The 24924-nt window shown below is 40.0% G+C and overlaps 1 protein-coding gene across 1 annotated transcript in view; it reads right to left on the reverse strand.

Annotated features, from left to right (window-relative positions):
- The window catches only part of KCNH1 (potassium voltage-gated channel subfamily H member 1), a 515719-nt gene that overhangs the window by 162710 nt on the left and 328085 nt on the right, over positions 1 to 24924 (reverse strand). The gene's annotated exons all lie outside the window — the stretch shown is intronic.

A 24924-nucleotide genomic window follows, 5' to 3' on the forward strand; every position in this document is an offset into this window, starting at 1 on the left:
ATTGAGGCCATTTCAGATCAGTGGCTTCCACTCCTAATAATCTGGCTAATGAGGGCCAAATTCCTTGTTACTTCTTGTTAACAAAAGATTTTTGTTGTTCAGTCATGGTTCTTTCTGACTTTTTGAGGTTTTCTTGGCAAAGATGCTGGAGTGGTTTGCCATTTCCTTCTCCAGCTCATTTTATAGATGGGAAAACTGAGGCAAACAGGGTTAAGTGACTTGCCCAGGGTCATATACCTAGTAAGTGTCTGAGGCCAGATTTGAACTTCCCGATTCCAGGCCTGGTGTTCTATCCACTGCACCACCTAGTTGCTCCTTAACCACAGACAGACATATTATTGAGTATCTTCCTACCCTAGAAATAGATGGATGGTCCATACTTCCATGAGGCCATTTCCAAAAGCTTAGATCCTGAGGAGACATATAAGCTTACACAACAGGTCATTAGGAAGCAGGGTCTCAAATGCTGAAGGTGGGAAATTTGCCAATTCATATTGTCCTGTATGTAAATTGGATCTTTTAAATTGAATAAAGTTTCTCTCTACAATATGCCATAACAAGAATAGCAGTATCAGAGGCATAATCTATAAATTATGAGAGTCCAATCTGTGAAATGGGAACAATAGGATGTATACTATTGAATTCTTCTGATTGTTGTGAGAAAAGCATTTTGTAAACCTTATAGTGCTATACAAATATGAGTTGTTAGTAGTAACTGCTTCCTCATTTGACAGCTAGGTCCTTCTTGCTCTTTGTGATCGTATGGTAGGCATGGCTTGAGTGCCAGCGGGCTTATTGATTTCTTGACAGGTGCCTGCATCCTAGTCATGCAGAACTGTACCTGCTGACACCTAGCATCCTCCTTCACTGCCTTCCACACACCATCCATTCATGTATGCTCCAAGAATACAAAAGAATTTTAATACTAATCTGAGGCAAAATAACCTCTTTTTAATCTTTTTCCCCCTAGACCTGTGATTTTATCGATATTGGATATCTCAATGAGGAAATTCCCTCTATCAGTACAAGTCAGCAATTATGCTACAATTTATAGTCTTAAAGAGTTTCCAGGGGCAGCTACGTGGTGCAATGGATAGATTGCCAGCCCTGGAGTCAGGAAGACCTGAGTTCAAATCTGGCCTCAGACACTTAGCTCCGTGACCCTAGACAAGTCACATAACCCTGTTTCCCTCAGTTTCCTCATCTCTAAAATGAGCTAGAGAAGGAAATGGCAAACCACTCCAGTATCTTTGCCAAGAAAACCCCAAATGGGGTCACAAAGCATCAGACATGACTGAAATAAATAAAGAGGCAAGAAAGAGGGATAGCAAAGATGGTGCTAGATGCTGAGTGACTAGACCTGTGACTTTATGGGTACAAGGAACTCCCAGTGAAGAAACTCTGCCAGCTGGTCCCTGTTCTACAACTTACTGTCTTAGAAAGCTGCCTAGGGTACTGAAAAGGAAAGTGGGGTCAGTATTTGTCAGAGGAAGAACTCAAATTCAGGTTTTCCTCATGTTGAGACCAGCTCTCTATCCATTAGGCAACACTGTTTCCGCATACTTACTATATTGTAGCTTGTATGATAGTCCTCTGTGTACTCATCTACAATTCTCCCAACTCCCCCCACTAAACTGTGATCTCGGGAATGGTATTTGTTTCATCTTTATATTCTCAGTGCCTAGCATAGGGAACATCCATGGTAGGTGCCTGACAACTTTTTTCCGCTTAATAGTATTTTATTTTTTCCAATGATATGTAGAGACAGTTTTCAACATTCACTTTTATAAGATTTTGAGTTCTAAATTTTCCCCCTCCCTCCTTTTCTTCCCTTACCCCTCCCCAAGACAGCAAGCAATCTGATACAGGCTATACATGTACAATCACGTTAAACATATTTCCACATTAGTCATGTTGTGAAAGAAGAATCAGAACAAAAGGGAAAAAACACAAGAAAGAAAAAAATTTTTGCAAAAGAGAAAATAATATGCTTCAATCTGCATTCAGACTCCATAGTTCTTTCTCTGGATGTGGATAGCATTTTCTATCATGAGTCTTTTGGAATTGTCTTGGATCATTGTATTGCTGAGAAGAGCCAAGCCTATCAAAGTTGGTCATTGTACAATGTTGTTGTTACTGCATACAATGTTTTCTTGGTTCTACTCACTTCACTCAGCATCAGTTCATGTAAGTCTTTCTAGGTTTTTCTGAAATCTGCCTGCTCATCATTTCTTATAGCTCCATTACATTCATATACCACAACTTGTTTAGCCATTCCCCAGTTGATGGGCATCCCCTCAATTTCCAATTCTTTGCCACCACAAAAAGAGCTGCTAGAAATACTTTTGTACGTGTGGTTGACAATTTTTAAAAAATTAAATTGGACACAGGAGCTACTTGGAAATAGGGATGCTGATAAAACATCAATATGGAAATATGAGACTGGAACTTTGAGAAAGTTCACATCTAGAAATGGATTTGAGCATCATGTAGATAGAAAAAATGGTTGTACTCATGAGAGTGGAGAAGACTGTAGAAAGAGAATGTGGGAAGAGATGAGAAAAGTGAAAAGTGAGCAAAGAACAGAATCTTAGGCAGTGGGCCGAGGAAGAGAAGCTAGCAAAAGATATAGCAAGAAATGGTCAGGGATATTAAAGGAAAGGAGGGATAGTGTTTCATTGGAGAAGTCAAAGCAGAAGAGTTTCCAGAAGAAAGCAGATGTCGATAGTATCAAACACTGAAAAGACATTAAGGCAGATATGGCACATCCTCTGTTCCAGGGGGAAAAGTTCATGAGACCTGATGATTCATGCCATTCAAAACGAACAATTTGTGTAAAGCAGTACAGATGGAAGCCAAATCATAAATAGTGAGAAGATGAGGAGGAACTTTGGCCAGTTACTACAGATTATTTTTTCAAGAAGTCTGACAATGAAGGGAAAGAGATATATAGACTACGTCATGGTCCTGAGACCTCTGACTACGAGAGTCCTGTGACTCTGGTACAGGCACCCCCAAAATTACAAGAGAGGCCTCCAAAGGTGTTTTTTTAAGAATGTAGCTTTTGCTGACTTAGTGACACAGTGTCACCACTGTGGAATCCTTTGGCATATGCTATGCCTTAAGATCTCAAGTAACTTGCAACCTGCTACATGAGACTCTAGACATGCTAGGGTGCCACCTGACATAGAGGAATACAAAAATGGGTCTAAGAGAAAAGTACCCAGGGAAACCAAAAATGCCAGTGCTGGACTGCCCTGCCACAGAGAAATCACAATTGCAATCACATTCCCTCGTGATGATGCCTGCACAGCATGAGAGGAATAGGTTAGAGGCATTAACTCAGAAGCCTGAGTTAGATCTGCCTTTTTAGGCTGCCTACCGGCCTCAGAGGGGACAAGAACCTGATGCCCGGCAATAGCCTCTGCCTACTCCATGATCAATTTCCCTTCCTTCCGGATTGCAGCAACACAATGGAGCTCAAGAATGTTGCTAGCCCGAAGAAGATTGTGCCTGGAAAGACAAAGCTGAACACCTTTGAAGGCAAAAAAAGGCATGGAGAAAGAATGGAGATGCAGGAGAGAGAGAGATAGGATGATTGATGGAAAAGGTCCCTGTTTAACCCCAAACAGTACTCTATTGTACTGTAGCTGAAGGTTAAAAATAGCTTTGAAAGCATATTTACTTTGCCTCCAGATTTCCAGGGCAGAAAAACACAAATTTGAATGCCCAGGGAGCCATGGGGAACATAGCAGGAAAAAGAGAAAGAAACTACAAGTGGTACACAGTAATATATTCTAGACATATCAGTAGCCTCTCCTTTCCAGATCAGCCAAGCCTCAAGGCTGGAATGAGGTACCTGATGATTGGCCATGATTACCAGGACAGCTGTTTTCTTGACTAAGGCCAAGGAGGCAATTGTACTTTTAAGTACTTGGACAGATCCTAAAGTTTTCCTATAAATTGGTATTTTTATATTTGAACAGAATTATAGTTGTTCATGTTTCCCAGATATCTCCTTATTCAAGGCCTTCCAACATCTGAACTGAAGAAAATAGAACAGATACTTCCAACTCCAGGAGCCTAGTTTCATATTTGTTTCTGAAATATTATGCTCTTTTTCACCCATTAAGATGGTGTTACTAATCCATTGTTATTAGGATATGGGTTTCTAGTTATTTGAAGGTAATAATCTGTCCCTCAACACCTCAGAAAAGGAATGAGATATGTTAAGCTATTGATACTTTCTTGCCTAGTTTTCTTTGTGATGGAGGCCAGGTACTTGTGAGATGGCTGCCCCAGCTGAAGGAATAATATATTGTCTGTCTAGGAAGCTACTTGATCCACAAACCTCTGACCTTGGTCTCTGCAATACTCTGCTCTAACCAAATAACTAGGCTGGTGGTTCTCTAATCTATTTTGGTCTCAGGATCCTGCTAAGTCCTAAAAATCATTAAGAACTCCAAAGAGCTTTTGTTTATGTGGGGTTGAGTATTCTGCATTTACTATATTAGAAATTAAGATGTCTTGGTATTATTATGAAGACAATTTTGACCTCCTGGGCCTCCTGAAAAGGTCACAGGGACCCCCAGGGTTTCCCAGACCAAAGTGTGAGAATTCCTGCCCTAAACTAACTAGTTCATGTGCAGGCACTGAATAAATTCATTCACAGCTCCTTTTCTAGCTTCTTCTTTGTATTCTTTTTTATCAGAAATTTAATGTTCCCTGATGAATAAATGTCTCTCATAACAAGCAGAATTAGAAATTTCTAGGCCTGCCTGAGAGGGTCCTTGAGAACCCACCTAATCCATAATCTGGCTTTCTAACAGACCCACAACACCATCCTGGCCATAAGGTGTGCCTGGTTCCTTATTCCCTAACAGGTGGAAAGAGAAGGAGAGAAAGAAGAGTTTGAAAAAAAGGCATCAGGTTTGGGATGGACAAGCTGGGCAGCAGAAGAAAATTCAAAAGTCATTACATGAAGATGATTGTGGAAATGGAGTCTATGTAGGAGAGCAAATGAATCACACTCAACCAAAACTGCTTTGTGTCATGTGAATGAGCAGAGGCACAAGGACAATGGGAAATGAAACTGGCTCTAATTCCTATACATTTTAACTCTACCAAATTTAAATGAAAATCAGTAAAGAAAGGCAGCTAGGTGACTCAATTGATAGAGTACTGAATCTATCAGCAGAAATATTCAAGTTCAAATCCAGCTTCAGACACTTCCTAGGTAGATGACCCTGGATAAGTCACCTCTTAGCTTCCCTTTTAACTTTTTTTTGAGGCAATTGGGGTTAGGTGACTTGCCCAGGGTCACATATCTAGTAAGTGTCTGAGCCTGGATTTGAATTCGGGTCCTCCTGACTCCAGGGCTGGTACTCTGTCCATTGTGCTACCTAGCTCCCTCCAGCTTCCTTTAAGGCTCAGCTAAAGTCCCACTTTCTACAAGAAGCCTTTCCCAGTCGTCTTTAATCTTCCTTCCTTCCTTCCCTCTGAGACTCTCCAATTTATCTTCTGTCTTATTTGTGCATAGCTGTTTGCATGTTGTCTCCCCATTAGACCATGCGCCCCTTGAGAAGAGAGACTTATTCTTTTGCTTTTCTAGCACTTAGCATAGGGTTTGGCACATCGTATGTGCGTAATGAATGCTAATTGACTGACAACCTCTCAACCTCTGTCTGCCTTAACTTCCTCCTCTGTAAAATGGGGATACTAGCAATTACTTCCCAGGGTTGCTGTGAGGATAAAATGAGATAATATTTGTAAAGCGCTTTTCAAACCTTAAGGTGTTATATAAATGCTAGCTAGGTATTATCATTATTCTTATAAAAACTCCTAAGATCAGAGACTGAGGGCTGAAAGGAATCTCAGAGGCCATTGAGTCTAATCTTCTCATTTTACAGATAAAGAAATTGAGGACTAAGGAAGTTAAGTGACTTGCCCAAAGTCACAAAAGTAGAAGGCATCAAAGGAAGAATTTGAACCCAGGTCCATTGACTCCAGATCCAATGTTCTTTCAATTATAGCAAACTGCTTCCTGAGATTAAATTAAAATAAATTACAGAGATGACTTCTGTCACTGGAAAAAGTTTGCTTTACAAAGGCATTTGGTCCAGCATCCCTTTCTGGAGTTCATTTGAAACATAAGATAGCAAATATTAATTTACAGTAGTGAGTGAATGATAAAAGGACTTAGTAAGCACTTACTATGTACAAAGCACACCACTGGGTTCTGAGGATACTAAAAGAGTCCCTGCTCTCAAGGAGCTTTCATTCTAATAAGGAGATAAGACACAGTGGTGTTTTCAGCAGCAATACCATACTGACAGCAGAAAAGCAAAGAATATCTGTATTCATGTTGGTATCATTCAAAGGCATGAAAATCTGTTTCCTTTAAGAAAAGTGGAAAGAAGGCAATGAATAACTAATTGCATTTGCTCTTAGGAAGCTTTCCTTATCCAGTACTTTGACAGTGATGAGGAAGGGAGTATCATTCATCCCATAGATGCATTTCACGGTTAGATAATTATGATTAATCGGTAAGGACTGTAGAGTCCCCCGTGTTGCCATAACTTGGATTTGATTCTTTTTTTCAAACCAAATTGAAAATTATACTATCTCACTTGCTGTCAAAGCAGCATTTGGGGTATGAATTATCTAACACAGAAATATATAAGAATGTGTGGCATCTATTGAGGGACTGTCAGGTTCAAAACAAATGTCTGACGATGCTCACAAATGGGAAATTTGTTTATGATATATATAGTTTGAAAAAACTGCCAAAGAAAAAGATATAAAAGATTGGCTCCCGGTTGTTCATAAGTCACATGCATCATTGGAGGACAAGTTCCCTGACTGAAGCCGAGATTCACAGGCCAAGCCCATCTCTGACGCTATCTTTGTGTCCTGCTCTCTAATATTCAGTGATCACTTACCCAGGAACAAAAAGGGGACCTAGTAAACCCTGCATTAATTGACCCACCAATTTATACCTCTATGTTGTTCATAATGTGAGACAGAGTACATTAAAACACAATATTCTAATGTCCTAAATGGATATCCATGGAATCCAAGTATGTTAGAGATAGAAGAAGGGCCCTTAGAGTTTGAAATTTGGGGAAATAACTAGGACATTAACATATAAGGCATTAGAAAAAAATTTGAAGCAGCAGCCCCATTTTCCTTTCCTTTTACAAAGAAGGTGTTTGAGACTCAAAGGTGAAGTGACCTGCGCAAAGCCTCATGACAAATCAAAGACAGAACTAGAATCAGAGTAGAATCCAGGTCTCTTGACTCCCCAGTGTGGCGCTGTTCCGTGACATGGTCAAATGAATGAAAACCTGGAGAGGCAAGGCTCAACAAATTCCAACTCAAACTCTGGGTAATTCATTCTGTAATTTGAACTTGTGTGTATATGTGTGTGTGTGTGTGTGTGTGTGTGTGTTTCTGTATATTTGTACGTGTGTATGTATGTATGTATATGTATATATATGCATGTACATATATGTAAATAAGCACTTATTCAGTGCTTTCCATGTACCAGACACTGTGCTAAGTGCTTTATAAATATTATCTTATTTGATCCTCACAATGACCCTTTGAGGTAGGTTCTTCCATTTTACAGTTGAGGAAACTGAGGCAGAAGTTAAATCACTTACCCATAATTGCCATCATATGTGTCCCAACATCAAACCGCTTTACATAGAAGATAAAAGGAGGTGGCTCATGTCTAAGAGATAGCATAATGTAGTAGAAACAACTTGAGATTTAGGGCCTGAAGTGATAGGTCAAGTCCCTCCTTAGGAACTTACTAGACTATGTGTCAAGTCAACTAAACCTATTAAAACTTCAAATTGCTTCTCTGTAAAGTGTAACTGATGGTATTGGTATTTGCCTCCTCACAAAGCTATGAGGACCAAATGAGATAATATATGCAAAGGATGTTGCAAATCTAAAAGTATGATATAAACGCCAACTGTGATCATTTATGTGGGGTAAAAAAAAATGGCTTCTGAGCATGATAGTGATATGATGGGCCAGAAGAAGAGTAAGGAGGACAGAGAACAATGGTACGACTTTGTGAAAGGGAGACATGGCTTTTATTTGGTGATGCTGTCACTTTGCAGCCTCTGTCCAAGGACACTGAAGCCTTTGACCTTGCGTTCAGGAGAGAGCTCTGGTTTCCCAGCATTCCAGAGTCTGGGTTTCAGTGCCATTGCAGCATTGATGTCCCAAGGAGGAAGGAGTGACTTTTAGGACTCCAGCCCAGTGGCAGCTGAGAAAAGGACTCACTCAACTTGGTGAAACCAATGCTATGTAGTAAGTGAGCTAAGCTGAGCCTATTCTCCTCATAAACTGAGCTAGTGGAGGGGAGAGTATGCCATGGAATTATGGGGGAAATGTTTATATGTTTGTTCTCGCTATGAATTTAAAACAAATATCCCTTTATTAAAACAAACAAAAAACAACAACAACAAAGAAGGCAGAATACAAATGAAAGGGATTTGAAAAGGGTTCAATACCACAAACTAGGATTTTGAATGGGATCTAGGAGAGAAGCCTGTAGAAGCAGGTCTAGTAGTGGGCCTCAATTCCTAAGGCACAGTGAAGACCAATGAGACATGAGATGGGAAACGTGAAGAGTAGAAGACAAAGAGGGACAGGACAGTTGTCTTCAAATATGTGAAGGCTGTCATGGGGAAAGGGGCTTAATTTATTCTGCTTGGCTCTAGAACTTAGAATTCGGAGCAAGAGTTGGAAATTGCCAAGATTTTGTATCAATATGAGAAGAAACCTCTTAATGATTGGATGTGGTTCAAAGTGGTCTGGGCTAACTTATCACGAGAATAATACACTATGACCAGGTAGGATTTATTCCAGGAATGCAAGGCTGGTTCAATATTAGGAAAACTATCAGTATAATTAATCATATCAACAACAAAACTAGCAGAAACCATATGACCATCTCAATAGATGCAGAAAAAGCCTCTGACAAAATATAACATCCATTCCTATTAAAAACACTAGAAAACATAGGAACAAATGGAGCCTTCCTTAAAATTATAAATAGCATCTACCTAAAACCATCAACAAGCATTATTTGTAATGGCGATAAGTTAGAATTCTCAGTAAGATCAGGGGTGAAACAAGGATGTCCATTATCACCCCTACTATTCAATTTGGTACCAGAAACGTTAGCTGTAGCAGTAAGAGAAGAAAAAGAAATTGAAGGAATTAGAATAGGCAAAGAAGAAACTAAATTATCACTTTTTGCAGATGATGTGATGATTTACTTAGAGAATCCTAGAGAATCAAGTAAAAAACTACTCGAAATAGTAAACAACTTTAGCAAAGCTGCAGGATATAAAATAAACCCACATAAATCCTCGGCATTCCTATACATTACTAACAAAGCCCAACAGCAAGAGATAGAAAGAGAAATTCCATTCAAAGTTACTGTAGAGACTATAAAATATTTGGGAGTCTATCTGCCAAGACAAACCCAGGGCCTATATGAACATAATTATGAAACACTTTTCATGTGAATAAAGTCAGACCTAAATAAATGGAAAAATATCAGTTGCTCATGGTTAAGCCGAGCTAATGTAACAAAAATGGCAATTTTACCTAAATTAATCTATCTATTCAGTGCCATACCAATCGAACTACCAAAAATTACTATTATTGACTGAATCTGAGTTGGGATAGATGATGGTAGTGGTACTGGTGGTACTAGAGAAGTACTGAGTAATTAGTTCAAAAAGAAAACCTCAGCCTGGTACTTAAAGCTCTCTATAAGATGGCTCCCACCTACTTCCAAGACACCATGAGTTCCCTCATTCTTACTAATAATAGCTAACATTTACATATTTATATACAAACTTCAAGGTTTCTAAAGTGCTTTACATGTAGTATCTCATTTAATTCTCACAACAACCATGCTATTATTACCTTCATTTTATTTTTTTTAAATTTATTTAATATATTTAGTTCAGCATTGATTTTCACAAAAGTTTAAATTATAAATTTTTCCCCATTTCTACCCTCCCCCACTCCAAGATGGCATGTATTCTGGTTGCCCCATTCCCCAGTCAGCCCTCCCATCTGTCACCCAACTCCCCTCCCATCCCCCTTTCCCTTCTTCTCTTGTAGGGCAAGATAAATTTCTATGCCCCATTGCCTGTGTATCTTATTTCCTAGTTGCATGAAAAAACTTCTTTTTGTTGTTGTTGTTTTTGAATGTCTGTTTTTAAAAACTTTGAGTTCCAAATTCTCTCCCCTCTTCCCTCCCCACCCACCCTCCCTAGGAAGTCAAGCAATTCAACATAGGCCACATGCAAATCATTCTGTAAAACCCTTCCACAATACTCATGTTGTGAAAGATTAACTATATTTTGCTCCTTCCTAACCTATCCCCTTTTATTGAATTTTCTCCCTTGACCCTGTCCCTTTTCGAAAATGTTTTTTATTACCTCCTCCCCCTGTCTGCCCTCCCTTCTATCGCCCCCCTTTTTTATCTTCTTCCTCCTTCTTTCCTGTGGGGTAAGATACCCAATTGAGTATGTATGGTATTCCCTCCTCAGGTTAGATCCAATGAGAGCAATATTTACTCGTTCCCCCTCACCTGCCCCCTCTTCCCTTCCTACAGAACCACTTTTTCTTGCCACTTTTATGCGAGATAATTTACCCCCTTCTATCTCTCCCTTTCTCCCTTTCTCAATATATTCCTCTCTTATCCCTTAAATTTATTTTATTTTTTTAGATATCATCCCTTCATATTCAACTCACCCTGTGTCCTTTGTGTGTGTGTGTGTGTGTGTGTATATATATATACATACACATATATATATACACACACATATATATGTATCTATACCTACATATATATACACATAGACACACACACACGTATATATATATATGTTTACACACACACACACATATATACATACATATTCCTTTCAGCTACTATGATATTGAGGTCTCATGAATCATACACATCATCTTTCTATGTAGGAATGTAAACAAAACAGTTCAACTTTAGTAAAGTCCCTTATGATTTCTCTTTCTTGTTTACCTTTTCATGCTTCTCTTGATTCTTGTGTTTGAAAGTCAAATTTTCTATTCAGCTCCGGTCTTTTCACTGAGAAAGCTTGAAAGTCCTCTATTTTATTGAAAATCCATATTTTGCCTTGGAGCATGATACTCAGTTTTGCTGGGTAGGTGATTCTTGGCTTTAATCCTAGCTCCATTGACCTCTGGAATATCATATTCCAAGCCCTTCGGTCCCTTAATGTGGAAACTGCCAGATCCTGTGTTATCCTGATTGTTTTTCCACAATATTCAAATTATTTCTTTCTGGCTGCTTGCAGTATTTTCTCCTTGACCTGGGAGCTCTGGAATTTAGCGACAATGTTCCTAGGAGTTTTCTTTGGGGGACTTATTTGAGGAGGCGATCTGTGGATTCTTTCAATTTCTATTTTACCCTCTGGCTCTAGAATATCAGGGCAATTCTCCTTGATAATTTCTTGAAAGATGATATCTAGGCTCTTTTTTTGATAATGGCTTTCAGGTAGTCCAATAATTTTTAAATTATCTCTCCTGGATCTATTTTCTAGGTCAGTGGTTTTTCCAATGAGATATTTGACATCGTCTTCCATTTTTTCATTCCTTTGGTTTTGTTTTATAATATCTTGATTTCTCATAAAGTCACTAGCTTCTACTTGCTCCAATCTCATTTTTAAGGTAGCATTTTCTTCAGTGGTCTTTTGGACCTCCTTTTCCATTTGGCTAATTCTGCCTTTCAAGGCATTCTTCTCCTCATTGGCTTTTTGGAGCTCTTTTGGCATTTGAGTTAGTCTATTTTTTAAAGTGTGGTTTTCTTCAATATTTTTTTCAGTTTTTTTTTGGGTCTCCTTTAGCAAGTCATTGACTTGTTTTGCATGGTTTTCTTGCATCATTCTCATTTCTCGTCCCTATTTTTCCTCTACTTCTCTAACTTGCTTTTCCAACTCCTTTTTGAGCTCTTCCATGGCCTGAGACCAGTTCATGTTTTTCTTGGAGGCTTTTGGTATAGGCTCGTGCACTTTGTTTACTTCTTTAGGCTGTATGTTTTGGTCTTCTTTTTCACCAAAGAAGGATTCCAAAGTCTGAGACTGAATCTGGGTGTGTTTTTGCTGCCTGGCCATGTTCCCAGCCAACTTACTTGACCCTTAGTTTTTTGTCGGGGTATGACTGCTTGTAGAGCAAAGAGTACTTTGTTCCAAGCTTAAGGGGATGCGCCATTGATTTCAGAGCTATTTCTATACAGCCAGCTCTGCCACACCAGCACTCCTCCTTCCTCAAGAACCACCAATCCGCACTTGACACAAATCTTCAGCAGGCTCTGCACTCCTGCCCTGATCTGATCCCACCACATGGGCCTGGGGCCAGAAGTAACTGCAGCTATAGTTCTGTAGCTGCACCTCCCCCGCTGCCCCTAGGGCAGCGGCCGAACCATGAACTCTGTCCCCCACAGCTTTTCCCACTAACCTTCTCTGTTGTCTTTGGTGTTTCTGAATTGAGAGGTCTGGTAACTGCCACAGCTCACTGATTCAGAGTGGTAGGGCCTGTCCTGCCCAGCTCCTGGTCTGGTTGGTCCTGCTGCCTCCCATGCTGAGCTCTGCTCCCCTCCGCTCCCTGCATGATATACCTCATCCATCGACCATCTTGACTGTCCTGGGCTGGATCCCTGCTTCCCTCTGTTATTTTGTGGGTTCTGCAGTTCTAGAATTCGTTCCGAGCCATTTTTTATAGGTTTTTGGAGGGATGTGGTGGGGAGCTCATGCAAGTCCCTGCTTTCCAGCTGCCATCTTGATTACCTTCATTTTAAAGATGAAGAAACTGAGGCTGAGAGTAATTTAATGGCCTAGCAAGTGTCACATATCTAGTGAATATCTGAAGCAGAATTTCAGCTTAGGTCTTCCTGACTCCAGGTCCAGCACTATAATCAATGTACCATCTAGTTGCCTAGGTACTTTTTCAAAATATTCTAGTATCATTATTTCATTTTATGGTTATGACATCCTTATAGAGAGGCAAGGCAGAGACAGCTGTCCCCATTTTACAGATAGAAATGATTCAGTGCACCTCGCACTTTTGAGATTTACAAATTGCTTCCCTTATGGCAATCTTATGAGGAAGGCAGGACAAGTATAAGAATTCCCATTTTACAAATGTGGAAATTGAGGGTCACAGAGATTAAGTGATTTGCCCAAAAGCACTGAGCTAGTAAATGCTGGGGCCAGGATCCACAAATAGGTTTTTCTTGACTCTTTTGTTGTTGTTCAGTCATTTTCAGTCATGTCTGACCCATTAAGATCCCATTTGGGGTTTTCTTGGCAGAGATATTGGAGTGGTTTGTCATCTCCTTCTCTAGCTCATTTTACAGATGAGGAAACCGAGGCAAATAGGGTGAAGTGACTTGCCCAGGATCACACAGTTAGGGAATGTCTGAGGCCAGATTTGTACTTGGGAAGATGAATCTTCCTGCCTCATGTCCAGCACTCTATTCACTGCACTACCTAGATGCCCTAGACTGATTCTAGAATCACATAATCGTAGTTGGAAGGGATCCTAGCAGCTGCCTAGCTCAACCTTATACTTGAACAAGAGCCCTCTCCACTACTGACCTGGCAAGTGCTCATTCACTTGAAGACTTCTAGTGAGGGGAAATTCACTACCTTCTGTGTCTGTCCCTTCTGCTCTTGGGTAGCTCTAATTACTAAGAAGATTTTCTATATATCAAGTTTAAATCTAATTCTATGTGACTTCTGCCCACCACTCCTGGTTCTGTCTTCTGGGGCCTTCCAAAACAAGTCTAATCCATCTTGCCCATGCGAGTCTTTCAAAACCTTGAAATCAACTATCATGCCCCATTGATGCCACCCCCATCCCACAAGTATTCTATTCTCCAAACTAAGTATACCCAGTTTCTTCAAAAGATCTTCATACGGTTTAATTCGGAGGTCTTTCATCATCCTGATTATCTTTCTCTAGACACATTTCCATTTATCAATGTCCTTCCTAAAGCATGGTAAGCAAGAACTAAACAGAATACTTCAGATGAAGTCTGGTCAGGGCAAAGGGCACTATTACCTCCTTAATCATGGACACTATGCTTCTCATTCTAATAAACATATCATCCATGCTTTTATCCAAGTCACTGATAAAAAAATAATAAACAGAACAAGGGCCAGCACAGATTCCTGAGGCAATTCCCCCAGAGACTTCCTTCCCAGTTGACATAAAACCCTTAATAATCATTCTTTGGATGCATCCATTCAAATAGCTCTGAATCTACCTAAATGTACATCTCTGCATATTGCTCATGAAAAAAAAATCATGCCAAATGCTAGGCTAAAATATAGATATGCTCTATATCATTGCCCTATCAGTCTCATTGCCTTGTCAAAAATCAAATCATCTTGGTCTGGCTTAATTTATTCTTGATGAAGCCAAGATCTTCTGGTCACTGCTTCCTTTTCTAGACATTCATTATCACTTTAATAATATGTTCCAAAATTTGGCAAAGACTCAAAATACATCCAGCTCCCTGGCCTGTAATTGTCAGCTTTCCCTCACCCATGTTTTTTGAAAATGAGTATATTTACTCTTCTCTAACCCTACAGTAACAATCACATCTTTTAGTTCTTGCAACACCATAGGATGCTGAGGATGTGCTCATCTGAGCCTAGGTGATTTGAGCGCACTGAATTTTAAGCCAGGAGACCTGGACTGGCTTTGAATCCTAACTCTGCCTAGGATTACTAATTGTTCCATTCTAGAATACCTCTGAATCTCAGTTTCCTTATCTGTCAAATTAAGGTATTAAATTGATGATCTCTAAGGTTCTTTCTACTCAAAAGTCTAAAATGTTATGCTGGGGTCATTAGAAGCAATTACATTTGGTAACTCAACCATGCCAAATGTAGAGATGTAACATATTAGGGTAGGAAAGGACCTTAGAGATCTCCTCATCTAATTTCCCACATAGAGCATTTTACAGATGAGAATCACAGGCTCAGCAAGATTCAATGGTTTCTTCAAGGTCACAAGGCTAAGTGGAAAGTCAGCAGTTCAACAGAAAGAGTCCTGGTACTAGAGTCAAGGGACATGGGTTCAAACCTGGCTCTGCCACTTACTCCCTGCATGGATTTGAGCAAGTCACTTTACCTATGAAGGTCATTGTTTCTTCATCTGTGAAAGGCTGTGATTGGGCTAGCTGACCTCTAAGATCCTTTTCAGCATGAAATCTATGATCCTGTGGTCCTATTATATTGCAGTGCTGGGAACTGACCCAGACTAGAGGTGTCTTTTCTCCTTACTTCTTCCCTTCATCTCCAATTCATCAAAGCTTTTTCCTTTTTTACTTCTCTCCTGCCTATCTGACGTGCCAGAGGACAATGAGCATGACATAGGACATGACAACCTGGATTACCAAGGCTGCTAAAGACATACTCCAATGGATGGCAACTATCACACATGCTAAAAGGGGTGGTTTGCAGAATCGGTATATTCCAATCCATTTTTCATCCGTTCTGCTCTTCTTAGCACCTTGGGGGTGAAAAGAATCATCTACCTTAGAAGTTCTTCCTTCCTCCCCACCTTGCTACCTACCCACCCAACTGTCAACTAGGCAGCATATTCAATGTTGGGAATCCTTCATCATGGAAAAAGCATTGAACATGGATTCAGAAGACCTAAGGTCAGGTCTCAGCTGCTACTATTGATATGACCTTGGGTGAGGCTCTGACCTTCAGTTTCCCAATTTAGAATAACAATTCATTAACATTTTATTATATCAATGCACATCAATGCCTGTGTGAAAAGTGATGGGTGCTAGAATTGGAAGGACCCTTAGAGATCATCTACTCCAACCCTCTCATTTTGCAGCTAGGAAGAGGAGGCCTATAAAGTCAAAGTGACCTGTCCAAGGTCATACAATTCAGGCAGAGCCAGCATTGCCAAGTCTTCCCAGGTCTCCTGATTCAGTCCAATATTCTTTCCCCAAATCCATGTGGCTTCTTTAAAATGCAAACCAAGGAGCCAATCAGTCGACAAGTGTTTATTAAGCACCTAATATTTCCCAGACATTGCTGGGTTCACTTCCTACAGGATTGCTATGCAGAAAGCCATTTGTAAGCTATAAAACACTATACAAATGTGTTCTATTATTATCAATAAACCAAAGAGTTCATCTCTTCCTTAATGTTTTATTTATATTCATTAATATTAAAAAATACTTTAATTTCTTCACATTTACAGCTGCCTAATTCTGGATTCTCTGGAACCCTGGGGGAAAGTACATGAGCAAAGTTTTCCTGCCTTTGTAAACCTAGCTTCCTGTTCTCTCTCATGTAGCTAGAAAGCTCCTCTTCATCTCTTTACTACAGAACTGAGCGCTGCTGGCAGTCTCTGACCTCACCTTCTCATGCCTGGGCCTACAGAAGCTAGTCTTCACATCAAACATTGATGGGCATGAATGAAATTTTCATCAAGTGGCCTCTGAATCCCAACTCTTGAGCACATCTCTAATAGGAATAGTATATTTGTACTCAAGGACTGGAATTTAATCAGATTTTATTTGTATTGTATTTGTTGTTCACCTGAAGTGTTATGTTAGTTTTTCTTAGAGAAAAGCCTAAATTTTGAGGAGGCCTCTGACCCAGCAAAAAGGAGCTCAGTACACAATTCACTCCTCAAATTCCTAAAGGAGAAGAAATAAATATATTGTTAACTAAGAGCATTCCTTTAGGGAAGATGCTAGAACTCTGAAAGGTATCACAATGTAGAAATAAAATTACTATGGCTTCAGTATTCCTGGGCTCCAATCCTGACTCTGCTACTGATGACGTGTGTGGCCTTGGCAAAGTTACTCCATCTCTTTGGGTCTCAATTTCCTCATCTGATAAATGATGTCTTTAAGGCTAAATGACTTCTGAGGTCCCTTCCAGCTCCAAGTTCATGATCTTGTGAGCTTACAAATCATTAAGATGAGGTTAGAGATCTTTTGGGCCCATCTCTCAGTTCTAAGAGGATGGGGGCAACTACTATGTTCTCCCACATATCACCCTCTGTGGCCTCTGCCAGAGAAGTGAATGAGAAAACATAGGTGAAAAGTACTTTGTAAGACCAATGAAAGCCATCATCAACATGATTAGTCAAATTTGCAAAGGGATTTGTGATCTCATTCATCTGGATATTGCTTCCAATGATGCAGATCAAAACCCATCCACACCTGCCTATCCTATCCACGTCCTTCCAAAAGTTTTCAGGAGATCCACCTGATCTGTTGGGGACCTTCCCTGATGTCTTCTGATGTCAGAAAGAGGCCTGTGGAGCACTCTGGCTACCAACCTATCATCCCTCATTCTCGCCATGGAACCAACCCTTCTTTGCCTCCTTTCATATATTTCCCAAATGGTGTATATAGTTTCTGTTCTTATTCAGAGCTCTTCAATAACTATAAGTTGCAGACAGCTCACTCACTCCAAACAGGCCACCTGTGAGTCATTTTCAATTCTTCAAAGACCTTTGTATTTCATGGATCCCAGCCCCAAAGCAACAGCATTAGAATGTTGGTAGTTTGATAAAACAAAAACAAAAAACCAAGTCCTTATTTCCAGGTAAACCACAGGGAACTTTGTAATTTCCTGAAGTCAATCCAGCCTGCTTACCTTCTCCTGTTCAACTCTAGGCCCAACTCATTGCCCACCATGTATTCTGTGTCCCAAATACACATACTGATGAACAAGATGTAGATAATAATCTTAGGCTCACCATATACAGGCCAAGTCCCTTTGTATTTGGTGGATGGATGGTCTTAATGAGATAGGCATGTTTGCATTTTATACCTTGCCAGAGAAGATAGCTCAATATACACATTCCTTCATTCAATAAGCATTTATTAAGCAACTACTATATACAGAAAGCTATACTAGGCATTGGAAGATTTGAGGTCAAATAGAATACATTTCTCATCCTCATATAATGCAGTGGAAAAGGCATTTATTAAGCATTTACTACATGGGAAGCACCTTGCCAAGTGCTGGAGATACAAACAGAAAATTGAGACAGTCCCACTTCTCAAGGACCTCATATTCTAATTGGGGGAGATGATACATAATGGAGAGTCCATGTTTAGTTCATGGTACATGGAAAGGCCAGGTATTATTTAGGTAGGGAAACTATCAGAGCATCTAATAAGGCACTGGGGACCTTAGGAAGACAGATGGCCTCCAACCAAGATAATAATGAGTCCAAGGCTTATGGTAGGATGTAGCTCTGAGATGACTCCAGCAGGGATAGAGAAGTTGGAGTCAGTATCCAGCTGACAGGGGACACCCTGTAACAGAAAGGAATTGGGCAGTTTGGGTGGGCTGGGAAGAGTAAAGTTCCTAGTTCTCCTCAGTAGCAGCTGGTGGTAGAGGTCTATCTTCTAGCCACCCATTGGAGGGACAGAGCTGAGGAGAAGACAGTCCCTAGCTTCTTGCCACAGTACTAAAGAAGGTGGCTAATCCTGGTCACGAGGCAGCCTGTTTGATAATTTACTCACCACTATTTCTGACTAGAAGAGTGATATGACATATGTGCAAAACCCATAACACAGAATAATAAGTGTGTAACGAAAACACAGAACAAGTGCTATGGTGAATAAAGAGGGTTTATCAGGGAAGTCTTCATAGAGGAGATGCTATCTGAGCTGGGGTTTACAAGCTGTTAAGATTTCAATAGGTTAGGGATGGAGCGAGGCAGAAGAGGGCAAGAGCAGCGTTAGCAAAGAAATGGAGATGGATACAGTGAATAATATGCTTAGTGAGTGGAGAGTAGTTGAATTTGGCTAAAGCACAGAGTGATACCAGATTTTTTAGGGTCTTGAATGCCAAATCTAGGTTAAAGGTTTTGAGCAGAAGAGTGTCATCACTGGATGCTAAGGAAGATTAGTCTGGCAAAAGTTTGAAGAGAGAATTAGGCAGAGAGAGTATACAAACCCGACAACCAGTTAGGATGTTATTCAAAAGTCTATCCCCATGGAAAGGAGGGCCTATAGGATGGTCATAGCAACAAAGAGAAAGAAATAGGGACAGACTGAGACATCTTTTGGAGGTAGAACCAATAGGATTGATGACTCACTGACTTGGGTGGTGAAGGAAAGAGAAGAGGATGAGACATAGCATTAGTTGGAAGGGGAGGAGAGAGAATACAGAAAGATGGCTCAATCAATCATGTCAGGTTTTATAGGAAGGTCAGGGAAGGTGACTGCTGAGAAAATCCATTGAACTTGGTGACCTTTGAGAAAGCACGTTCAGTAGAATTGTGGGAATGGGAGAGGAATTACAAGGGTTTGAAGAGTCAGTGATAGGGACATGAAAACATCTGGCCTGGGATGGCATAGTCAAGTATGGCTGTGAAAAGGAGGAAGGAAATGGATAGAGAAGAGGGGAGCTTTTTGTATGATTTGAAAAGATCTTTGCATGCTTATTGGTAGGGGTGTGTGTGTGAGAGAGAGAAAGAGAAAGAGAGAGAGAGAGAGAGACTGAAAAGATGGGGGAGCAGGTTTAGGAAGGACTTTGAACACCAGAAGATGTTATATTTGATCCTGGAGAGGATAGGGAGCCACTGGAGTTTATTGAGTAGGGGAGTGACATCATTAGACCAACAACTTTGACAGCTGATGCAGTAGCTGTCTGAATGAGATCTAGAATTAACAAGAGTAGAACATAATTATTGCTGAGCTGCAATAGAGTCCCAGCTCTGTGCTTCTGTTTCTTCTCTCTCTTCTCTCCACTCTCATAGACCTCTCACCCTGGGCATGGTGCCTTCCCTAGACACTTTACCTAGATGGTTACATAGGGACAGAAGATTCTGACCTACAAAACTTCTACATTCCATTTTCCCTAGTGTCTTTAGGGTATTCTAAATAGCTTCTAATAGCTTCATAATATTATGTGATACATATTATGTACTGAATTACATATTATGTATGCATGTCATTTATGAGGCTTTATAGTTTTACAGCACCTTCAACACAATTCTGAGTTGGGCATTAATTATTATCCTTATTTTACAGATGAGAAATTTGAAGCATAGAAGGGTTAATTTTTTTGTCTAAAGTCAGAAAGAACTATTTAATGTGAGAGCCACATCTTGAGCTCAGGTTTTCTGACTTTACATATGAGCTCAGGTAGGTAGGATGGATGAGTGTGGCAGCTGCTTGTAATGGATTCCTACTTGGTTTTTAAGGACTCTTAGCACACCAGCACCTGAACATCTAACACCTATAACCAAGTCCCAAGTCTTTAAGCTTTGGTGGAAGTTGAGCTGAGAGGATGAGCATCCTGCTGGAAGCAGGCGAAGGGCGAAGAATGAGGAATTGCTTCCTTCACCCTTCCTGTCCAACATCCCAGAATGTCTTTATTCCTTGTAGAGCTTCCACTGAGACACTTCAAAAATTATAGGGGGACTCCTTGGCTGCGTGTGTGCACACGCGTGCGTGTAACACCTGCAAATCCCTCTGCTACCCCTCCCCCATACTGAAGTAGGATGGAAGGTAGTGTAAAAGGTACGGACTTGGAGTCAGGAGGCCTAGATTCAATTCCCAACTTTAAGACTTGGTAGCTAAATGTGTAACCATAGGCAAGTCATTTTATTTTTATGAACCTGTTTTCTTTACCTGTAATATAGGGTTGTTATGAGAAAAGCACATAAAAAATGTGACATAAAACACATAACATAACATAATATAAAATATAACATAACACATAAAAACATAAAAGCACATTAAAATCTTAAAAATTCATTATAAAAATGAATCATTAACAAGCTTATTGCTGTGGTGGTTATTTATCCTTATTAAGTTTGTCAAAGACACACAATGAGACAAATCCCGAGGTAGCTAACAAACACTGATGCTATTTCATTGAAAGTCTGGCAATATCCTGAGTACAGGATGTCCTAACCAACCTAGGAAAGCCAGGAGAGTCTAACAATGACCAGGTTGCCCACCAGATGACTAATTTGTTTTTTTCTTGGACATAGCAATTCACAATAACTACGGTATGAATGAGTCATGGTGTGCATTGGGGAAAGAAGTACCCACACCAGCTAAATTACAGATCTTGGGAACCACAGAAATTTTCTTAGTGGAAATGGTGATTGGCTGGTACCAGCCAATTTATGTTAGATAATACCAGTTAATTTATGATAATGATTACCCTTAATATTTTAAGATCATAGATTTAAAGTTAGAAGAGACCGAGTTCAACCCTAAGCTCTCCATTTTGTAGATGAGGAAACTAAGGTCCCAATAGTTCAAGTAATTTGCCCAAGGTCACTCACACAGGTATTAAGTGATAGAGCTGGGATTTGAACACAGAACCTCTAAACACAAATCCAGCTCCCTTCAGAGGCAGTTATGTCGGCTTGAGAAGGACCTCAGGCTAGACATTTTTTCTTCATGCTAAATAATATTATTCCTAAAATCTTCCCTTTTTCTGTTCAATAATGTATGGAACCCTAAATAAGTGTGATGCTTCTGAAAGAATATAAGGCACTCTTGTTGTTCTTCAGTCACATCAGACTCTTCAGGACCCCATTAGGGGTTTTCTTGCAAAGATAGTACAGTGGTTTGCCCTTTCCTTCTCCAGCTCATTTTACAGAAGAGGAAACTGAGGCCAACAGAGTCAAGTGACTTGCCCAGGGGCACACAGCTAGTAAGTATCTGAGGCCAGATTTGAACTCAGGAAAATGAAGTCTTACTTACTCCAGGCCAGGTGCTTTCTCCACTGTACCACCTAGCTGCCAAAGGTATTCTTATACTTACAAATAATGTTGCTTAAAAAGGAAACATTCTTTGGTTGTTTCTCCTTCACTAAATAAATGGAAAATTCCCCAGAAGCAGGGACTTTATCATTACACCAAATGTTGACCAAGATCAGGGTCTATTAGAGATGGGTTCTTAGAGGTGGCCAGTGGTGGAGAACTAGGGTGAGGTGAGGAAGACATCCTATCAGATACGTACTCAGCTAAAGGAGTCTACCTCCTTTATCTACCTTTTTCATCATCTACTTTATCATGATCTGACCAGCCCAGTCTGGATCCTTAGTTCTTTTCCTCTATTGGCAGGCACATGCATACATGGTAAGTTATGCCCCATCCAAGAATACAGACAAAGAACAAGCTACACTAAACTAAACAGGCTGAGCTCAGTAGTGTAGGAATCAAGGGACGTGGAGAGGTCTCCAGGGTTCACATCTCTGCTTAAGTTTCAATCTATAAAATCATACCACTTCCAGATTTCAGGTACTTACTCTAGCTTTGTTGTCAAGGAAAGTAGCCAGATAAAAGCAGGTCACTAGCATCATGGTATTCCTGACACTGGTTTTTATCAGCTAGGCTGGCTGCCATTGGAAATCCTTTGGCAAGTGAGTGACTGATGAACATGGTATTTTAGGAAGATTGGTCTTGTGGCAGTGGTTATAAAAGAAATTGGAAGAGATGATGTCTAATAAATAGGGGACTCTTTCCTAAATGCCCAGTATAGCACTGACTGTGTGCTCACTCAATGGAGTCAGCCAAAAATAGCCAAAATTTACTAAAATGAATGAGCACATCCTCCTAATATGGTACAGGACAATAAATATTTTTTTTTCTTAGTGCTAAGATGATAACCTATGGATAAATTTTATATGAGGAAAGGAAACTAACGTCTATTACAAGGCTTAGAGTGGACCTAGGATACAGATGGTTTCCAAAGAGGTTTTATATCTCACCCAACACATTATTATAAGGGCCCCTTGTTGGAGATTGCATTACACCCTGCAGAAAAACCCTGGAAAATCCATTTGAAAGATAGGCCTAAGGGCCCATTGTGCACAGAGATATTATGGCCATTCTTCACAATTGCATTTAGATACAATTAAGTCAGCAGGAGAACCTAAAGGCAGAACCTAAAGTGTTTGGGGTTTTATTGAGGGGATGATGGTTGGGGAGGGTGAGTTTGTTTAATGGACAGTTAACTTTCAATTACCCATATGTAGATTATCCACAGTAAACATTAATTCCCAAGCTGGCTTTGTCTGCTCCCAAGTACCTCTTCAAACTGATGGTGTATTCAGAAAATGCAAAATAATTTAAATAATAGCTTAAGCAAAACAGGGTTAGGTGGCCAGTCTAATGCCTACCTTCTATCCCCCATTGTAGAAATACATCCCAATGTCAACATAAATGTTTCTCCATTTGCTGATATTTTATATTATCCCAACCACAGCTATCGTCCATTAGTGCAGATAACCAAAGATTTATTGTAATTGCATTGGCTGGTGAAGAGCAACATAGGGTCACAGTATTTAGAGACTTTGAGATCATATAGCCTGATCGCATCTTTTTACCAGAAGAGGAAACTGGTGACCGGAGATGGGAAGTGACTTAACCAAGGTCACACAATCAGCAAGAGTAAAACTAAGAGTTAAACTCAGGTCCCCAGGCTTCAAATCTCATGCTCTTTCCACTACTGTACACCACAGCTGCCTCTCAGCCTGGAAAATGATAACTGGATCCTAGGGTTTTTGAGATGTACTTGAACCAATCCTCTTTTCCTTTCAATAATCTATGGTGTGTGGGAGTAAATAGGAGACTCAGCAACTTCTGTGGATCCCTCAGGCAATTGTAAACAATTGCCAACCTGAAGAGAGGATCAAAAATGCATCCTTTGCTACCCTCTCACCAGTCCCAGAACAAAGGGTCAACAGAGGATTTACTTGCTTCCCCTCCCTTTGTGGACAAACGATGGGAAATGTGTTTCCTTCCTTGATTCACCTCTGCCAGAACCATCATTCTGCATTTTTGCAGATACTCTTTTCAATTCCTCAAGAAATGTCTGAGTTTATTTTTGTTTTCATAACAATAACAACAACAAAAACATGCTGCTTATTTTCTGGGTCAAATGAGTAACACAGATGAAATGCTGCTGGATTTTTGTTTTGTCTTTAAAAAAAACAGGGTGTTAATCACTTTGAATTTATTTTCTAAAGAGTTACGAGGTTATGTGAAACTTGGGAGTGATCTTCAATTTCCCAAATGCCCTGAAACATTAGATCTTTGAGAGCAAACATCCATATACTGCTTGCTTCCCATTTTATTTCCTCACTTTTACACACTCCTTCACTTATCTTTTGCCTCATAAAACTCTAAGAAAACTTCACTAAGCTAAGGTCAAGTTCATAAAGCAGGGGTAAACTGGTCATTAATTTTAGGAATTCAAGCAAAGAACCTCCCCACGCCCACACACACACATTTAACTCATGCCAATTACTGTACAAAAGGTCAGTGTTCCTTCCTCACCCCTAATGGTTCTAATTGGGAATTGGAGGGAATGTGGCCATAGTGTTCTGCTTACCATAAACAAAAGGACAAGAATCCCTCAAGCTTAGGATAGCTCTTTCTTCATGTTGCTCCAGCACAGTAAAAAAATAGCTAACCTTGTGCAAAGAACTTATAACCCAAGACATATGAATTGAATGAATGAATGAATAAATGAATGGATGGATGAAAAAAGCACTTATTAAGATCTACATGCCAGGCACTGTGCTAAGTATAATATGTACAAATATAAAAAATTAGACAGTCTCTGATCTCAAAGAGCTCACATTCTAGTAGGGGTATACAACTAGTAGAGGGCAAGGGTGGCCAGAGATGGGTGTTTTGATCTGGGAGACCACAGAGATGCTAAGTTGATGTATAGGAGATGCCCTTTCCAGAAGCAATAGTAGTATTGATTTGATCACTACGAACATGGCAAAAGTGGGTGACGGGAGTGATAAGGGGGTATAAACCAGATGACAGACAGATGGTGAGATGGCCTGGATAATCTCGGCAGTT

Source organism: Trichosurus vulpecula, chromosome 4 (genome assembly GCF_011100635.1).
Source record: "Trichosurus vulpecula isolate mTriVul1 chromosome 4, mTriVul1.pri, whole genome shotgun sequence".
NCBI classification, from domain to species: Eukaryota; Metazoa; Chordata; class Mammalia; order Diprotodontia; family Phalangeridae; genus Trichosurus; species Trichosurus vulpecula.